General features: G+C 34.9%; 1 protein-coding gene across 11 annotated transcripts in view; it reads right to left on the bottom strand.

Annotated features, from left to right (window-relative positions):
• PCDH9 (protocadherin 9) overlaps positions 1-19,817 on the bottom strand; it is a 670,991-nt gene that overhangs the window by 630,861 nt on the left and 20,313 nt on the right. For 2 of the 11 annotated variants that reach the window (XR_012058678.1, XR_012058679.1), the window contains exon 2: positions 1-19,817. This exon is cut by the window's left edge; it is cut by the window's right edge and continues 18,393 nt beyond it. The exons of 8 other annotated variants lie outside the window; for them this stretch is intronic. The gene's annotated coding sequence lies outside the window, so the exon portion shown is untranslated. One more of the 11 variants, XR_012058685.1, reaches the window with a different exon arrangement.

Raw genomic sequence — 19,817 nt, 5'->3', positions numbered from 1 at the left:
AACTTAAGGAGAGATAGGACACACACAAGTTAGACCTATTTTTATTTGCCATAATCAATATTTTTAAATATTTCTATTTGATTTCCTGCAAATCTGTTAACAGAGCACTTTCTGATAAATGCCATAGGACAGTATTGACACCTGAAAAAAAATATTGACATCTGAAAAAAAATAAAGCATTTGATACATTCTGTATCATGTATGAAACTAGGACAAATTAATAAAGATGGGATATAAATAGAACTTTTTGAAAAATTCTTATACAAATTTCACTCAGCAGATCCATCATGGTAGTCATAGCTAAGCATCTGTACTTCTCCATCAGGCCCATGTGGGACCGGCCAAAAAAATGAGATATTGTAGAGAGCATCACTGAACTAAACTAAAATAAATTAAATATTGAATGAGTTCAAGTATTTGCTTTTCCAGGTGAAAAGAATTACACATGTGCATACAATGATGGAAAAAAAACACCTTAAATCTTCCATGCATTTAGAGTATTTGACAATTAAAAAATCTCCAGTTTCAAAGTCTGAAGTGCATCTTTTCGTGATGAAGTGCATGATGACTCCAACCAAGGCTGTCCCCTTGAAAAGGCAAACAATGCAGAACACTCATAATGTTTTCATGTATCTCTTTCAGTTTACCTGCACCCTGAGAGTCAGGATGTCAAATTAGGAAAACCTTACACACAGTGACCTCTGCATCAAATCAGTATATCACTTCTTCCTTCCCACTTGAAAAAAACTTCTGATAAACAACTTGAATTGATTTTCAGTTAATGCAGATGCAAGCAGATACTATTTTTAGCAAGAACTCCTTGTCCTAGACTCCCAGACTCTGAGACTGAAGCCAGGCCCAAGCTCATTCAATGTGACTACTGATAATCCTTTGAATTAGTGGAAACTTAGAAATGCTGGTTTTAACATATTTTGATCCTTAACTCACTCAAACATAGAAAAGTAAAAGTTTTAATGTTTGGTTAGCATTTTGAAATCCTGACAGAAAAGAATGCATGGACAGTATCCAGAACCTTATCTAGAAAAGTGCAGCCACAGCTCTACAGCTACTGCTATAACCTAAAATAAAGGGTGATTCAGGTGGCTGCAGCACTGGGCTTCCTCTGTAATCAAGTGCTTGCTTAGTCAGGCTAGGAAAGACATTTAAGTGACTGCATTCCAATGACTTAATGGGGCATAGACTCCTAAATATTTCTGTGGGCAAGACCTGTAGTGCAGAGTCTGCCTAACCTTAGCTATCACTAACTCTGCCCATTGACTTCATAGGCAGCCCTGGGGAGTTGGATGTCTGAAAGCTTACTGCTGTTTCAAATCTAAACCAGGTATGTAAAAGTAGATGCCCTGACTTTTGCTTCAGTGGTTCTAATGAGATAAGAGAAAAAGAAAGTAGTCTGGCTCCAACATCCATTATAATTTTATGTAAATTACTTTAAGTAGGGATTCTTGCCCTCCAGTGCACAAGGATCCTGAAGTTGATCTACTTTTTTAAGCTAGTTTAGGAAACTTTCAAAGATTTTGCAAGTCAACTTTATATTTGCTTGGAAATATGCAATGATGGTAGGGTGTGTGTATTTGAGTATCATGAAGAGCACCTTTAAATACCTTAGTGTTCTTTTATCCATTTACCTTTCCATTCTTGCATTATAGAAACAGTACATTATCTCACTATGAAAAAATACTGGAGAATTATTTATTCAGGTAAAATTTTTTTGCAACATTTATAGGCTAATTGTCTACATAGTTCTTATGAAATATTTTTTAAAAGTCTCTAAAAAGAACATATGGGACTGTCTAAAGAAAAAAGAAGCAATTATGGTGATAGATGCTAAGGAACAAAAATTAGGATTAATTAGCTTGCACATGATTTCAGAGACATTTTTACAGAACTCCACTCTTTGTACTGATTTTAGAGAATTTCATCATAAAGTTATATCCTTGAAATTTTCTCATCATCATGCCTGAATGACCTCTCAAATTACAAATACATGCATATCTACTGGAAAACATTCTCCTGAGGCTGAAGTTCTGGCATCCATCTTAGTCAGGAAGGGAAACCATAGAAAAGAGAACTGATAGTCCTGAATCTGAAAAGGTTACTGTTCTCAGTAAGAAATCTCGGCTATTTACGGCACTAGGCACAAAAAAAGATACCAAACAGCTTCCCCATAGCCAAAATGAGCACATATCTGGATTTGATATTCATTCCTTTTCCAACAAATGTCCGTACCAAGTTAGAATTTTCAAAATGTCTATCACTTTATATACATAGATTTAATTTAATTTAAAACAAGGTTCATTGTATAAATGCATTGCATCTTCAAAGACAGGCTTCCTCAAAATCATAGCATGAGAGCTTCCCGTGGTTTCCATGGAAATGACCTTTTACTATTTCCATGGTAATGGATCTAGTTTTATATATTTCTCTTTTATGAGACTTTATTATACCGACAAAGCTACCATCCAGAATATAGTCCTGAACTTATGGACGTGAACTCACTGAGAGAAATGATCTGGTTCCCAAGCCCCATGGGCACGCTAAGCTTTTGTATGTCTTTTTAGTACTGTGCAACAGACTTTTGAGAAAGATCACCTATTGCAAATTGTCAGTAGAGAAAAGAAATGCTGACATATTTTGCTCGTTGCTGTTTCTAAAGAAGTCTCTGGTTTCATCTGCTGCAGTCTTTTCCAGACTGCTCCACTGCTTCCAAAGGCAGAACAGCTGGAAAAAAATAGAATGGATTGAGAGCTCAGAGTCTTCTATAAATTCCAGGCTGTTGATCATATCCTGCTGTGAAATAAATATTATCTAGGGCATTTATTGAAAATCTATAGACCTTTGAAATTACATAGGCTTGTTGATCTTTCTTTTAGAATTTATAGTTGAAATTGTTTTTCCCTTCACCGTTTCTTTTTTTTTTTTTTTTTTTTTAATTGTTATTGTCACTGCTGCTGTCATTGAAAGCTAAAATCTTCTTTACCCTGGAGACAAAATGAATGGAAGCACTGGATTCAAACATATAAAACTGAGAGCATCAGAGCAACTAAGGTATCCCAGTCCCCAGCATCCTTGACACCCAGCCCTAGACCTATGATGTTAAGTGCCTCAAGGTGTTATGGAGATGGAGCTTGGACAGGATGATGCTGCCACTGAGGTTCACAGATAAAAATCCATAGCATTTGGAGTAATGTTTCAGTAAGGTGCAGTTTGGAAGGCAATTGAAAAACATATTTCAGTAATATCACAAGATCTAGGGTTTAATAATGAAGTAAATCCCCTCCCATCCAGGAAAAGTAAACAAATTAAATCTGTGACGAAACCATTAGAGAAGTGCAAATCCCTCAGAGAACCAGAAAAACACATAAACCTGATTGAGCAATTTAGTCTGACTCATGTCTAATTGGTGATGATGCATAAGAAAAGAAGAATTCATGCCTGTCATTCAGGTTTGAGTTTTCTGGGCTAGCCATTAGAAAAATGCCAATCTAGACACGAGACAGACACAGGTGGCTGTAAGACAATGTTTGCATGCAGCAAAGGTAAAAGAGCCACTCTCCAGCATGAAATTTAATTTTAATGCTCTTTTTTTTTAAACTAAAATACAGGTCAAAATAGAGCTCTTGCTCTTAGAAATGTTCTAACTCCTTCATCTGTTTCATAGGAGATCATGACCAACATATAAATCAATCATCATTAGTAGTCAAATGTATAAAAGCACATATATTACTTTACATTACTATTAAAGAATATCTAAAATGCTAGGATAATCAATTATGTTTTTTGTTAAGGTACTACAATGACAATGACTATACAGGCTTCAGCCTTCTATCACTGAGAACATTCCACTCCATTTATTCTATTCCTTGAACTATTCTAAATGAAGAGCACTGCAAGTAATGACTTTTACTCTACATATTGAATTCACAGCCTTGTCAGAGGGGCTGGAAATACTTAGACAGAACACTCAAATAAATATGATGTCTGAAAAAACAGACATCACCTAGCTTTAAATCTCTAAAGGGTTCATGTTTACACATGAGCTACTAACATTTAGAGTTAAATTCATGGGACTGATTTTGACCACTTACTTCAGGATGAAATGAGATCAATCAATGCCCCCAAATTGTTTGTTTCTCTCCACTAACTATAATGGGTGTCTAGGTGATTAGATCATTCAGTCAAATGAATTTAATCTAACATAATTGCAGGCAACTGACAATACTAAAAGACAGCATTTATTTTTCTGGAACAATTTCTCTTACACAGAATTTTTGTGTCACTAGTTCTTTAGAGAAAATGCTTAGAAGAGTTTGTTTCTGAAATTATTTTTCTTAGTGAAATTCATATCTTTATTGATAATTATAGATCTTTATTTTATCTCTTTTTTTCTTAAAATTATTGAAATAGTCCTGCTTAAGGAAGCCTTTACTTAAGTGAAATATTTGCTTTTGGCACCAGCCATTTTTGGATACGACAGTGGATTAGTTTTTTTCTTAAATTATGCTGATTTCCCACTTATTTTCACTGTAGCTTGACATTCCCGTCACACTTAGAAAGACAGACTACCTAGTTTCTTTTAATGGTCTATAGCAAAGATGTTTACAGTGGTACCTATAAAAGCATTAGGATCAGGACAGTAATACACTGCTTCAGTTTTTAAAGGTATAACTCTATGTGATGTCAACATTTGCCTCCAAGGTAATACTCTGTCATCCTGATAAAGAACTACATCATCAAAAGAAATTATTTAAGAAAGAATACTAATTAGAAAATTTTTAAAAATATAAATAATTTTGCAAGTCTGGAGAGACTGGGCCAGCATAAGAGAACACAAAAAATCCCCAAAAAAACCCATAACTAAAACCCACAAAAAAGCCATGTTGAAATACTTTTAAAAATAAAGCATAAAACCACAAAGAAGCACGGAGACTTAACACTGTTGAAGCTTTATACTGTACCCCTGTGGTATGCAGGTATGTCACCACAGAGACATGAGTATCCTGACAGAGACTTCTATAAAAAGAAGCACATCAATGGCAGAAAAAATTGACTTAAAAGTACACCTGGAGATAAATACCAAGTGTACTGGTTGTAAAATGATGTCTCAAAGTTCTGTCATTGAAGCACACACGACTGCAGCTCCTTCCACCTCTCTCTCCCATGTAGGGTACTGTCTGCAAAGGAAAATTTGCCTTGGTTCTACAAGTTGGCTTTGTGGTTACCCCCTCTAACCAAGGAATGGATGGCCTTCTGGCATGAAATGAAGTTTGTTTCTGTGATCTCTGAATAAGCCCTTGGAAAAGCCACTTTGAAGAAGCTGGAGAAGGAAAATATGTTCCAAACCACCCACAATGCTATTGTCAAGCATATTGCTGTGTAATGTCAGACTGAAAAAGTAATATTTCTGACAGCAAAATGGGCTCTTACATTATTTTGCAATTAACATATGTTCCAAATGATAGATTATGTTTCAAGTATTTAACATTAAAATAAAACACTAAAGGCAAAAGGATAGATGATGTGACATTTCTGGAATTGGATTCACTTGTATAATCTTTCTACCCTCTACTTTCTGATCCATCTAAATAGCTTTGTAGCTGGTTAAAGAATGCCCTGTACCTCCCAACTGTAGGAACTGTCATAGCCATTTGGATTCAGAAAAGGATTATGTTTTCCACTGCTTTTAATTAACATCTTTCTGGCCATAGTCAAAGCAATACTTGAGCAATTTCCGTTTAACATTTCCCTTCTATCTGAATTCTAATCCACCCACTACTTTTGATAAGACATTGAGTAGTGACCTGAAAAGAGTGTTACAAAGAACTTTGAGAAAGAACCTGGCAGGGGAGAAAAATTGCAAGGTTAAAGATCTGATAACCACTGGTTACTAATTTAAACTGCTAATGGTCTAATGGAGCTGGAGCTGACTCCTATTGATTAGCTGAGGTTCGCAAAACATTCACTCCCAAATATAACTTGCTGTATATAGTTACATTTACAAGGCAAACAAGCTAAAAAAAGAAGAGCAACTCTGCCTCACAGTAGTGGCAATGAACGCAAGACCTGTGAAGCTCTGTGATGGGATATGACATGCATTTCTTCATACATTTACATTTTAAAGTTTTAATGAAAGCATATTGTCAGGGAATGCCAAGCCCACTATGTGTTTTCCCTTTGCAGTGCAGTGACAGGATCCTGCTTCATGTTGCAAACAAGAAAACATTTTGTATTAAATCGGGAGTGAATATGCAAAAATGAAATCGAACAAGTTTCCTACAACAAATCTGCTCCCCATCAAAAATATAAGGGAAGCCTTTTTCAAAGACAAAATCATTTTACTCCTTTTCTTATGAAGGAGGTTCTTATCAGATGTTTAAATGCTGGCTGTTCAGAATTTTTTTCTGTCTTCAAGAAAGCTGCAAAGATGCTAGAGCACTTCCTGAGACTTCATCAGCAAAATAATTTATTCTATTAAGAAAATAAAGTTGAAATTAATTCATGCATATAGAAATAACTGAGTCAGACTGTTAAACGCCTTTTAATATCTAACTTCATGGATTGATGGTATCACTTGATATACAAAAGCCTGCAAAAAAAATGGAACATTCAGAAGATCAAAATAAGATTTAATTTAGAGCTCTTTCTGTAGGGCATTGTTTTTGAATTTACCTATGTTTAAATCTAATTAAATTGTCCTTCTAAGTCCATAATAAACTGGGTTTTTTTTTCCTTTGATGATGGCTATCAATTATGAGATTTTAGTTTATTTTGGCCATAATCTGGCTTTTACTAAGCTAAAAATAAAAGGCATGTTGATGTATCATATTCAGTATGACCAAATAGCCTAGAAACTGGCGCTCATCAGTCTCATGCATGGCCCTTAAAAAATCCCCGTACAGGAAGTCTGTCCTACTTAGGGAAATTACCATATCCTAATTCAACAACCTCTTTACTTTTACCACCATTTTACCAAGTTATTGCAGTATTATAAGGCTTTATTAAATAAAACTTAGGATGGTACTTCTGCTTATAGATACCAGGGATCATTTTTCTGTCACTAACATTGAATTATCTAAAAATGAACACAGGAGCCCTCAATTTCAGGTAAAGTCAGATTCTGCACATGAGGAATCCATCCATCCAGCATGGAACATACAACCCCCAGCACACCAAGGAGCACTTAAAAGTGCACTGTACAATACTGAGACTAACAGGCTCCTCTCAGATTTAGCTGCTAGCTAATATGGGCCTGGGTTACCCAATCAGGTTGCAGATTAGTCTAATAACTTTGGCAGTAGTACTGCAATAAAAAGATTCATAATGGAAAAGGCAATGATGTGAACCTTAGTGAAAAGACACAAAACCGTACATCAAGAGACATTATGTGTCCCAAGTACAGCAAGCCAAGCAGGTGATGACTATCATCAAACCTGTCAACAGGCAGCGTGCCGACTTGCAATCCTGATGACAGTGAGTGCTTTGATTATTCTCTTGTGAGTAATGTTGGTGTGCTATTTTGGGTCTCTGACTATATTTGCAAGAAAAGTGCAGGATCCTACCTCCTTTTGGTCATCAGTGTTTCCTCAGACGCGAATACTTGAACATCCATTCCCATTTCAAGAATTAAAAGTGAAAATGGTTTTCATTTGGAGTATCAGCTTCACCATAACTGAGTGTTGAGTTAGCCCCATAGCAGATCTTTAATGAGATAAATGTTATTACAGACGGTTAAAAAATAGTTGAGTATGGTGAAACTATCTCTCTGCAGAGATCTGAGGGCTCTCTTTAGAGCCTGAATTTCAGGTTCTTTTCAAAGACAATTCAAAACTGTTCTTCAGCCTTTAAAGAAGGAGTAACTCAAAAAGAAAGATCTGATTTTCTGTACGAATAGCGCCATTAAAGTTAACGCATTTTGTAAGTATTCAGCTGAGTATTATCTGCCATTAAGATAATTAGGTCTAATTTTGCCTTGGACCTTAGTTGAAGCTTTGCAGTGGGAAATAATTTTTTAAAGTTTTACCTATTTAAACAGACAAGTTAAATAGGGGAATTTGAAAGACATTTCTAGCTCATTCTCAAATCAGATTTACTTGACATCAGAATTACATTTTTAATCTGCAAAACTCCAGTTAACCATTGTTAAGGAGCTATATTGGGATTTCTGAATGGAAACTATCAAGCTATATATGTCTTCAGATATGCGGATGCGCAGTGCCAGTGAAACCATCTTGAAAAATTACTATCTCGTGATAATACAGGTATACCGTATGGAGTTGTCAAACATGTAAAAAAATGACCTAAAACTGTTCCACTAATAATTTTCACAGTCACGATGTTAAATGCTTTTTAAGATTTCATCTATAAAATTAGAAGCCAAATCCTCTTTTGATTAAGTAAACAGTTAAGTAGTAGTCCATTTCATGGGGAATAAGACTGTATTGTACTCAAAATCAAAATTATACCATCCTCTTGCTTAACCTTTTTTAGTCAATGCTAAACATATAGGTAAGTAGAAACTTCTATATCCGAGCAAAACAATTGTCACTCTTTTTTCCAGATGAAATTCAGACATGAAAAATAAATTGTTATTCCAAGCTTCACAGGGCCTAATTACCTCTTTACTCAGGCAAATTTCCCATGGATGCTACCAATATTTTTACCTCAATTACTACCGAATCATCCAATAATAACAATAAAAACAAAAGACATGGAATTTCAGAATAAAACTGAAAGCTTGCAATAGATTTAACTGTGTACTAGACTACTGCATCTTTCTCCAGCATTGCCATATTTCCTTTTGTTTTCATTGGGAGCTATAAAACAGATTTTTGGATATTCTAAAATATGCATGTTTTTCTCTGTTTTTCTCACTATTTATTCCAATTTATTCTGTATTGTCTCCTGGATTGGGCTGATATACAAACTGAGATATATTTTATCTCGCCCTTGAAGTCCAACACATTGTTGAACCCACACTGAATCTCCAGTAGAAATTACAGAAGTGCCAGGAGACACTGTGCGCAGTGGAGTAGCTTAATTTACTCTGAAGTAAATGGAATTACAGTACTTTGTAACAGGGCACACCTGATTTAAATCGTGATGATGTTCAACACAAATTTACACATATTTGAGGAATGTGGAACTTAGTCAAGATACCTGTTTAAAAGGATTTGAACAAGAAAATTCAACACAAAGCCTCAACATTGTACAAAAGAACTTCTGAAACTTTATTGTGAATTGTAAAGTACATTTAGAAAGGATCTTATCCTTCATATCATTAATTAAAAATAAATTTAAAGAAATCCACATACTAGTAGTTTGAGCAAAGTTCAGTACAGACTTTTTGAAGTCACAATATATACATTGCATGAGAGTGCAGTAAGCTTCCAATTACATTAGGTATATATTTCTAAAATAAAGAGCTTTGATTTGACATGTGTGAGAGGCATACTGTTTACAATGAAAACATTTTACAAAATATAGCAAAGGAAAAATGGAATTTAATACATTTTGAATGTACAACTACTTTATGCTTTTTTAGGTAATTCTTTACTCAAAGTGTACAAAAGTCCATTTTTAAAGGACACCTGTTCATTTGCACTGTCCAATACTGATTAGAAATTATAGTTTTAAAGATTCATTACTATACATACCAGTGAATTCTTATTCAATTCCATAGCCACTACAATGAAGAAAATATTACAGAATCATTGACAGCATATTCTTCTCTCCTAAACTATGCATAGATAACATAGCAATGGTGCCTATTACTACAATAAAAGTGAAATATTTCACCTGATTTTTTCAACTATTCTTTGCATAAATATAATGCATTGTATATATATATATATATTAGTTTATTTAACAATCAACTGATTGCTTATTTTAACACTCAGTAACATACAGAAGCACATACACTGCTATCCTTAAATATTTTCCACTCTGTAGTGGCTCATAAAATTCAAAAAATCAACACTGTAAATTTGTAATTCTCAGCCTGGGGAAAGAATATCCCTCAGATGGACTGATAATACTTATACAAGTTAAACCATACTATGAATCCATAGCATCCACCTCCAAAATACATAACAGGAGTAATATAGTATACTGTGGCTACTAACTACTGCATAATCATTATATAGGAAATTGTCACATCAACTGTTTTACATTTATGATTACTCATTACATTATATCACACACAGAGCAAAACTTTCCCAACAGATGGATCTCCTTTTCTACAGTTTTTCATGTTTCAGAGAAAAATCATCACACAGTGACAACGTTATGTCTGGAGAAGTATGCAAAATGTGTTTCCGTTTTCAGGACAAAAGAGTAAGCAGTAAACTACTAATTATTTTACAATCAGGATGAAAAATTAAATCTTTAAAGAGAAAGTCAAGTTTTCAACACTGCAATTAAAGAAATTATGTACTGAAGGTGTGCGACTGTCACTCAAAACTGTATGAAAAGCATACCAGAAAATTAGTTAGCCAATAATGAATTAAAAGTTGCACTTTCCTTTCAAACAGAGCACAGTAGGGTTATGTGATTTGTGTCCAACGACTCTGCAATGTGTTATCTGAACAGCTCAAAGTATTTTCAAAGGACAAGACAGCTTTGCATTCATTATTGCTGAATAAAAGGAATATGCTGAAATGTGTAATGACAGTTGGTGGATTTTTAACCACCACCAAGGATGTCTGGGACATTAAGATTTGCAGAAGAGAGCATGTTTTTCCTTTTCAGGGTAGACAAAACCCATCCTACATGGATTTGCAAAAATCCATGCTACATGGATTTGCTTACCTACTTTCTCTTTAAACCAAAGTTAAAATTAAGTATTTTGCACCAATGAGCTTCACTGCCTTTCCAATATAGCTGCCTTTTCTATGGAGAAAAAAAGTACTCTTGTCTGCAAAACACTACCTGTAGCAGTGGTCACTTGGAGGCCAGACATTGCAGTTCAGACGCAAACCACTTTGGACTACTCACCCAGGAGCCCCTCTTTGCTTTTTTCCTGCTAAATGTAGTAGACTAGGCTTTCAGCTGTCATCCCTGTTAACAGCAGGAAGAAATACCAATAATTTTGCAGATCCACATAATGTTTTTCACATTTGCTGTCCACTAAGCCACCAGAAACTTCACGCTGACAAGCTATAAAAAAATATGCACCACAATTTTGCCTAATATCCATACAAGAAGAGCACAGCAAGCCCGACTTCAGTCATGCTACACTCGCCTGTCCACCGCACACAACGGCACACAGGTGAGATTGAACTGCCTCAGGAACCTGAAGGGAATGGAAACAAGAAATCCCTGGCATGGCTCCTGGAGACAAGACAGGTTTAATGGTGTGCTGATAGCCTGCACTTTAGGACTTTTTCTTAAAATAACAAGTAAAAAAACCAAAGCAAAACAAAAACCCCAAAACAACAACAACAACAAAAACTACTCCAAAACCCAGAAACTTTACCAGTCAGAAACCTGCCCAGCATTACTGCATTTGAGTGTCACTTTAGGTTAAAAAGAAATCTTTTAGCTTACATTATGTGGCATATTTTTTCTCTATTTCTGTTTTAAATACACAAAATAGCCCACCCCTTCCTTTGATATCTTCAAAGAGAATAACTGAAGCCTTCCAGGATCCTTGACAGCTTAAGTATACAGTAGAAATAGTTGACAATTACATTAGCTTTTCCCAGCGTGCAGAAAGGATGGCTAATGGAATTAATGAATCGTTTGCTGTTCCACTAGTCAAAAGTCTAAATAACAACATGACCTTCAGTCAATGCTGCTGAAGAAACATTTCCTTAAACAATTCACAATCAGTGAGAGATGACCTCAGATTTCAACTGTGTGTATGTGATTTCTCTGCTTTAATTAACATTTTCTTGTGTAGACCTACATAAAGTTTAACCATTTGCAACAGTTGCTCTTTTCCCTAATGACTGTTTATACCAAACAGGGAGGAAAAGAAAAGTACCATGATTTAAAGGTTAAGTCAGCTACAATGAACACAACATCAAGCTAAAATTTCCATGAAGCCAAAAAAATGCCCCCCAGTTTATATTTTTCTTAGAGAGGTAATAAAAAAGTTTATTTTATATTAAGTTTCTTTTCAAATAAAATATAGTTTTAGAAATAAAGATGAATAATTCTCTTTTTGCTTCTCCTTGTTTCTATTTAATGCAAAATCTACTGCTGCCAGTGGTGGGACTTTTGGTTTAAATCAGTGTGAAAAGAAATCAAGTATCTGTTAACAAGCTGCTATGTTTCAAACTGCTTGTGTTTCATAGTGCTAGACATTTTATTAAAAAACATTAACAACCCATAAGAACTCAGGGCTAGGAGTGCTATTGTTGTTTGGAAATAGTATTTATCAGAGGGATAGTGGGAGTTAGTTAACATCAGATCAGCTCATGAATGTAGATTGCAGAACAATTTTTATATGTTTGGGATTTTTTTTTTGATTGTTTTTTGGGGTTTTTTTTGGGTTTGGGTTTTTTTTTTTTGTTTTGTTTTTGGTTTTTGGTTTTTTTTTAAGTTCTAAAGCTGAAAACAGTATTCCTAAACAGAAACTGTATTCTTTAATTATCTTTGAAGAGAAGCGTTGGACTAACCCTACATCTACATTTTTAATCTTTCTTAGGATTTAGTTTAGCAGGATAAGAGGTTATAGTAGAGTAAAAAAATGATTTAGTACAGTGCCTACAATCCACTGATGCTTAATATAGTTGATCATCAAAATACTTAAAATGATAGTATTAAGTGATTTATACAGTTGATGACATGAATGTTTATGACAGCCTTAGCCTCAGAGTTGCATCTGCTTGACTTTCACCCACTTTATTTGAAGACATGCATGTGTAAAGATCAGTAGCAATTGCCAATTTGCCTGATGTACCACATCAGGATACAAAAACTGCTACAGATTTTCCCCCTCAGGTGCAATTTTGTCACACTCCATTAATCCTTTCAATCCTCCCCCAATCCTGCAGACTTGTTATTTAGTAATCCCTGGTTGTTGTGGTGAAAGAACATTAGAAAGTCTCTGCTGTCTGCAAGGCAGAAAATTACAATGGTCGTCTATTAAATTTGGCTCTCACAGTGCCCTCTTGGATCAAGCCTGCTTGTCACAAACACAACCAGTGGCCACAACGTCAGGACAAATTATCACCGATTTCCAAAATGTCAATTTTTAACTAATTTTGTGTCTCACAATGTTGCCTCTTCAGCACCCAGACAAAGGCTGTATTTTTAAGGAGGGAGAGAAAAATCTTAAATCAACACATCACATAGGGTAGTTTCATTCACTTATGCATGTCAGGTTTTCAGTTTTCAACTCTCAACTGGGAACTCTCCCACATGATTGCAGCCCATTGTGCAACTGAACAACTTGGCTTTCTTCCACTTGAGACAGTTAAAGAGAGATTACTGGGAGCATTCCTTTCCAGGGCTGCTCTCCTTAAATACAAGGTTCTCTGTAAACACCAGCGTTGTTCTTTTTAATTCAACATTTTTACGCTGCAAAGTAATCTATCTGTCTGGATCTTCTCTCTCTCATATGCACATGCACACAGCTGCAGGATTTCTGTCTCTGATAATATATATCCCTATTATATTTTTCTCATATCGACAGAAGTAAAATTTATCTACGTTTTAGGAAAACAAAAAAATTAAAAACCCCCAGCCTTTCATCAGCTTGATTAATTTAAAGCTGTAAACCTTGGTTTAATTCTACTGACATGAAAAAGTAACAGCTACAAGCTCCCAGTCAGGATTTGTGATTGATTATCTAGTGAAGCCCTTAAACAAAAGCTTGTTTGCTCATTAGTTGCACTAAGGTCTTTAGTGACATATACAACCAAAATTTTTAATTAAGAAAAAATATGAATAAATATTTAGATATTATAATTCTGAAAAAAAAGAGGAAATAAATAAACAAATAAATAAAAACAAAATAAAAACAAACAGCCAAAGCTTCACAATCAATGACAAGATAGAGGGAAATTTAAAATAAAGCTCTTCTTAGGTAACGGAGATATTTAGTGTTGTAGCATTTCTCAGATCTGACTTGTCTTTTGGAAGCATTGTACTGACAGTACTATTTCATCCTTCAGAAATTCATCAAGATCATACCCTTTCTATAGTAACAGTAACCAGGACTGTGATTACATGATCTACATGCTTGCCACCCATCACTTATGTATCTCAGCATACTGTTGCATAAATCACTCTTACTCATCCACAGTGTATCCTGCCTCCAGATCACTGAGCTAGTTTTGATTGTTTTGATGTACACAGAGCATAAGGTGTGGGAAGTTTTCTGCAGAAGGGACCACATTTAAGCTTGAGAAGACTACTGAAGCCTAACCCAAACAACACACCAAAAGAAGAAGTAAAATAATTTTGCACCGTTAGTTTTAAAAATAGTTGAAACTTTTCTGTTGAGTTTCAACACTTACAATACCATCAGAAGTCATCTACAGTGATACTAGCTTTGTCTCCTTGCAATACTTTTGAAAAGAGCAGGATACTCTTATGGTAAAACACTTAGAAGTCTCAACAAATTTAGTTTAAGAAATCTTAATGCATGCTGAGCAATGATACACATTCAATATCTGACAGAGTGACAAGTGAATTAAGTGAAACAGAAGATTTAGGTGTCTAATTCTGACCCTCGCTTATCTTCAAAGGTCATACTAGTAGTAGCAGATACTATGGAGTGCAAAACCCATCACACCAGTCTGCACTTCTGCCTACATTAGTCCAAAGGACACTGACACGTGGACTTTGCCTGCAGAGATGCTCAGGACAGGCCTTCCCACAGCACAGGCAGAATCCAACCATGCCACAACCAAAAGTACAAGACAAACTGGTGGCAAGTTTATCTTCTAGCACAGTGCAACAGTTCTACACACCTATACATGGAAATTGCACCTGACAGCTCACTCTCAGTATCAGCGTGGTGTTTCCCCAACTGAAATCTTGCAAATATCTGCCCACATCCCACACGGCCAAAGGCTGACATAGTTGCAGTGCTGAGGACTTTCACATCCAGAAACAAATAGTAAAATTCATCTAACACAAACGGAATCAGAAATACCCATGTGGTGGTGGCTCATGATCTCTTCCAGTTAGAAATTCTCTCCAACCATATTGCTGATGCCTTAGTGATGTCCCTATGTGTTTTAGTCTCATTTAGACTGTAAACAACTGGGATTCAGCCAGGGAACTGCTTGCTAAGGAGGAACCTGTGAGTTACAAAGGTTACAAGTGTTCATCTCATCTGCCTTATACCATACTTTTGTTTAAAGGCATTTGTACAGAATATATTCACCTTTGATGTATATATGCCATAGGTCTCTATGGGAGAAACTTCACATTGATTTGGACTCCAATTGCACTGGATTTTCAGATGGTTCATTGTAACATTTGGCTTCTGTTTTTATTCTGTAAAATAAATCTTCAAATGTCATGAAATTAGATCTTCAGCTGTTTTCATAAACAGAGATTGTCCAGTACTGTATGAGGACTTGGTTTAAAGTACTTCTCAGCTGGACAGTGTGAAGTACTTTTGGGTTATTCACAAGAGAAATTATGTTTGTCTTCATAAAAACTGTTGAAAATTACTTTGAATTTCCTTCTGATGACTCTTTAGCTATTAAATAGGTATCTGTGCATATTCATTAGACAACCTGAATAACGTACCTTTGGCCACCATCATGCCTTCTCTCTGAAGCAGAATCCTCAGTATTTCAATAAGTAGATGTAATCCTGTACACACAAGCACATGTATACACCTGTTCTCATATCTATACATGCACATGCATAGTCACAGGACAACACGACTGGCCTCATAGTTTCCTTGTTTGAATTATTTAGGCCCAACGAAACTAATGCAACCAAAATAACTAGAAAATCGACACCAGCCAATCAACCTAAATTCATGGAACTAATTGACCAAAATTTAATTACATAATTAGCACTAAAGTAAGCAGCTAAAAGATATTATTATACACTAAAAGAGTCATGACTTTAAGACGGTGACAGAGTATGAAACTTCATCAGAGGCCAGTTCATGGAGTTTCTCCTTGCACAAAACAGCATCTACCTCTTAGAGTTTTAAGATAGTGGCTGAAGCCTTGATGGTTTTGTTTTTGTGTTGTGTTGGGTTTTTTTCAGATTAATGACTGTCATCGCTATTGTTCCCATTTAAAATATTCTAACCTCCAGATTAAATCACATTTCAAGTGAAATACAAGACAATATCTTTAGAATTTAGTTCTGTGACCTTTATGAGTTTATGAGCCAAAACTGAGGCTTTTCAAAAGCACTTCATATAAAATGCAAACTTTACAGAGATTTTAATGCAAATCTTTTGCTAACCCTAAACTGTTCTGATAAAAATTTTATCCTCAATGAAGTTAGGATTCAGTTTTGATGTGCACAAAGCCAGTACAGCTAGTTTTAAATAAAATGTTACATACTCCAGTTTTTAAAAAATAAAAACCAAGCAGGTAAGCACTATTACCTTAGGATGTAAAAGTGTAATTGTAAAATAATAATGAATATCTTCAAACAAAGAAAGGGAAAGTATAATTTGAAGCAGTTTAATATTCACCTTCAACAAGAGGAAGATGTTAATTTCCAGCTGTTTCCATTTTTAATTGATGATTTTTTTTTCTGTGGTGTGTGAAAGCCAGCCAATTTTCTTCAGAAAAGTGCTTCTATTCTCTTAACTCTGTAAAAACTAGATGCTTCTTATTGGTCTACTGCACCATGGGGATGGGATAAAATATGAACGCAAGGATTTCTTTATTCTAGCTAGGAAAATTAACTGTTAAGCTCAGTGGGGGCAGAAACAAAGATGGCATTTAGATATAACTAATTTAGTATCTAACCAAAGCAGAGCCTTCTAGGAGAAGAGAGAAACCAAGGGAATAGAAAATTGTGCGTGAATTATTTCTGAGTCAATTCCTATAAAAGCAGAAGAACTTTCTTTTATGCTCAAATGGATTACATACTTCTTTTTATAATATGCACATTGTTCACATTTTTTAAAGATAATATAATGAACAAGAACTGCTAAGAAAGAACACCATTTCTTTTTTTTTTTTTTATATACATTAAAGTGCAAGGGTCATCTGGAGATGAGGCCCGGACTGCTTTTTAAAACACAGATTGTGGGTCAGATCCTCAGCTGATATTAAATAGTTCTGTTAAGTTTATTGTTCAATTAGAATGCAATGTAACTATGATTACAGACTGCTTACATTACCATATGTTAATAAAATAGCAAACATGACTTGCAAATTTTGTTCTTTGCTTTGTTTAGGCTGCTTTTAATTGCTTGGATTTTCTTTAATTGTAAAGAGTGCATTTTGAGGGGATAAATTCTCACTTGTGCTGTCAGACCAGGCTAATCATTCCCTACTTAGCTACATTTCTAAAGACTTAAGATTTTGCTTGAAAAGCGGCTTAGAAGCAATTGATTTGTGTTCATTAATCCATAAACATTTGATTTCAAATCAGATTGCCAGCAGACATAACCTCTCTAAATTGCTTCAACAGAGACTTGATTTGATTAATCAAACAGCTCTGATTCACTGAATTGTCTACAGAACAGTTGTCCCTGACAATACTATGCAAATAGCTGCTGATGTGGTACTGGCATCCTAGATTTCTAAAACTGCTATGTGTTTCTCCATGAAGACATTGACACTTTATATCTAATTCAATTTTATTCTTCTATATAAGCACTTCTGCATAGGATGTACATAGTTTTTAATCCATGTTCTACTATTTGCCTTGAAAATGTAACACCTATAAGATTTTATTTCACTATACCTCAGTTTACTCTTTACTGAAAGAGTAATATTGATATTTCTGTATTCTAAACCACTTAAAATTATATAAACAATTACATATATATACACACTTCTATGTACCATTACTATATATATACTACTATACTACCACTATAAAGAATTTTAAATTTTTTTTCAGGAGCTATGCACAATATATGTAATGTAAGTATTTTTGCCTGTTCTGTTTGAAAGAGCTGTCATTGATACAGAATTAAATGCATTGGTTAAAGGAACGGGAAATTTTTCTATTTTAAAATTCCAAACCCAAATATGCTAATAAAGTCTACATATTTAATACTGACTGATGACAAAAAAGCATGAGCCAGTAACATGCAACAGATATATGATTTACATCCTAACAGATAATGGTTACTGCATGGGAGTATTTGTTCATTCTCCTTGGAAATAATGCAAAGGTGAAAAAAAAAAGTAGGCCCGCAGTCAGGGTAAGAGAGAAAAGTAAGAATACTTTTGCTACACTTGGTTAGATAGGAAGAAAGTAGGAAGCAAAGCCAAAGTGCCCTAAAGAAGCAGAAAAGCTAAACCTGTAGAATCAGCAAAAAAAAATCAGGGGGGCGCAAAACTTTAATCAATAGATTTCTAAAAAGCGACAGTTTCCAAGGCCCAGAAGAAAAAATTCCATGGACTTCGAACTTGAAGAAGAGTCATGGACAGAAGGCTTTAGGGAAAGCAATAAAAACTGTGAAGGAAGCAAGTACCTGCTTTTTTCCAGTGGTGCCTTAAATATTGCTGTTCCCAAGTGTGGGCTGGTGCCATCAACTAGTTCACCCTGTTGGCTGACCCTGAGGAGCACTATGTATCTAAACACCAATAAAGACCTGTCTGAACCTCCCAAAAATTTTTATTTTTGGGAAAACATATATTTAATTAAAATGATCAGTTCTTCTGTATTCTGTCAAATAAATACGTAAGCTCAGAATAAGCAGAAAAACCTCAGCCATCCTATGCTGACTCTGCCAAAGTGCAGATTGGTTAGATTACATTATTTCTCATCTGCCGTTTGAAACAATCTGTTTCTTCTTATGATTCAGAGAACTGAAGGATGGACCTTCTGGTATGATTTTAGTCTAAACCCACCATATTATTTTGTTAAGCTTCTTAGCAAGTACTTCTGTATATTAAAACGAGTATTGTGGGTATTCCTGTGAGATAAATTAGCTTACAAGCATTCAGAGTACAGGCATCCTCCCCTCATTCAACATGTGATAAAATGATAGCTCATGGGTTTACTGACAATGTATTTATGTTTCATAATTCCTATGTTTCAAAATGAAAATTATGTATATGTTAGTACTTGCATCAGTTACTTGTTTATGATTTGTGCTAGATTTTTCTTGCTGAAGTTTTATGTATTTACAGCATTTTGAACAACACTGTGTGCATTTAATGGTAATTGCTTAAAGAATTACAGAACAACTGGTGATTTCTATTCAGATTTTTGGCAGAGCTTGAAGTCTCAGTACAATTGGAAAAAAATAATCATTTTTGAGAAATAAAAAGTGCAACTCTTTTCACAATTACACTGACAGAAATATGAGAAATTTTCACAGAGAAAAGAAATCAAAATGCAAGGAAAAAAGTTTTGAGAAAGAGATTTAAGACCCTCTCCACAAGTCTAGAGGTAGCAAGCCTTCCTACATTAGCAATCTTATTTCAAAATAGGGATGTGGTCAAAAGTGAAACTTCCTTTAGAATTTCAGCTACTCTCAACTGGACTTTTTCCCAGCATGCAGATTAGGATAATGCCCTGTCTGTGTAAAAAGAAAGGTCCATGACTCCCTACAGTAGGAGTGCTGAAGTCAAAACAAGTATTGCTTGACAGAACTGAATAAGGGAGTCTGAATGCTGCACTTACTTATTTTTGTTTTTATTAACAGGAAAGATGTGCCCCATCATACACTTGTGTTC

The sequence above is a fragment of the Taeniopygia guttata genome, chromosome 1 (genome assembly GCF_048771995.1).
Source record: "Taeniopygia guttata chromosome 1, bTaeGut7.mat, whole genome shotgun sequence".
Taxonomy (NCBI): Eukaryota; Metazoa; Chordata; class Aves; order Passeriformes; family Estrildidae; genus Taeniopygia; species Taeniopygia guttata.
The sequence above is the reverse complement of the archived record's forward strand: the minus strand, read 5'-3'. Positions and strand labels throughout refer to the sequence as shown.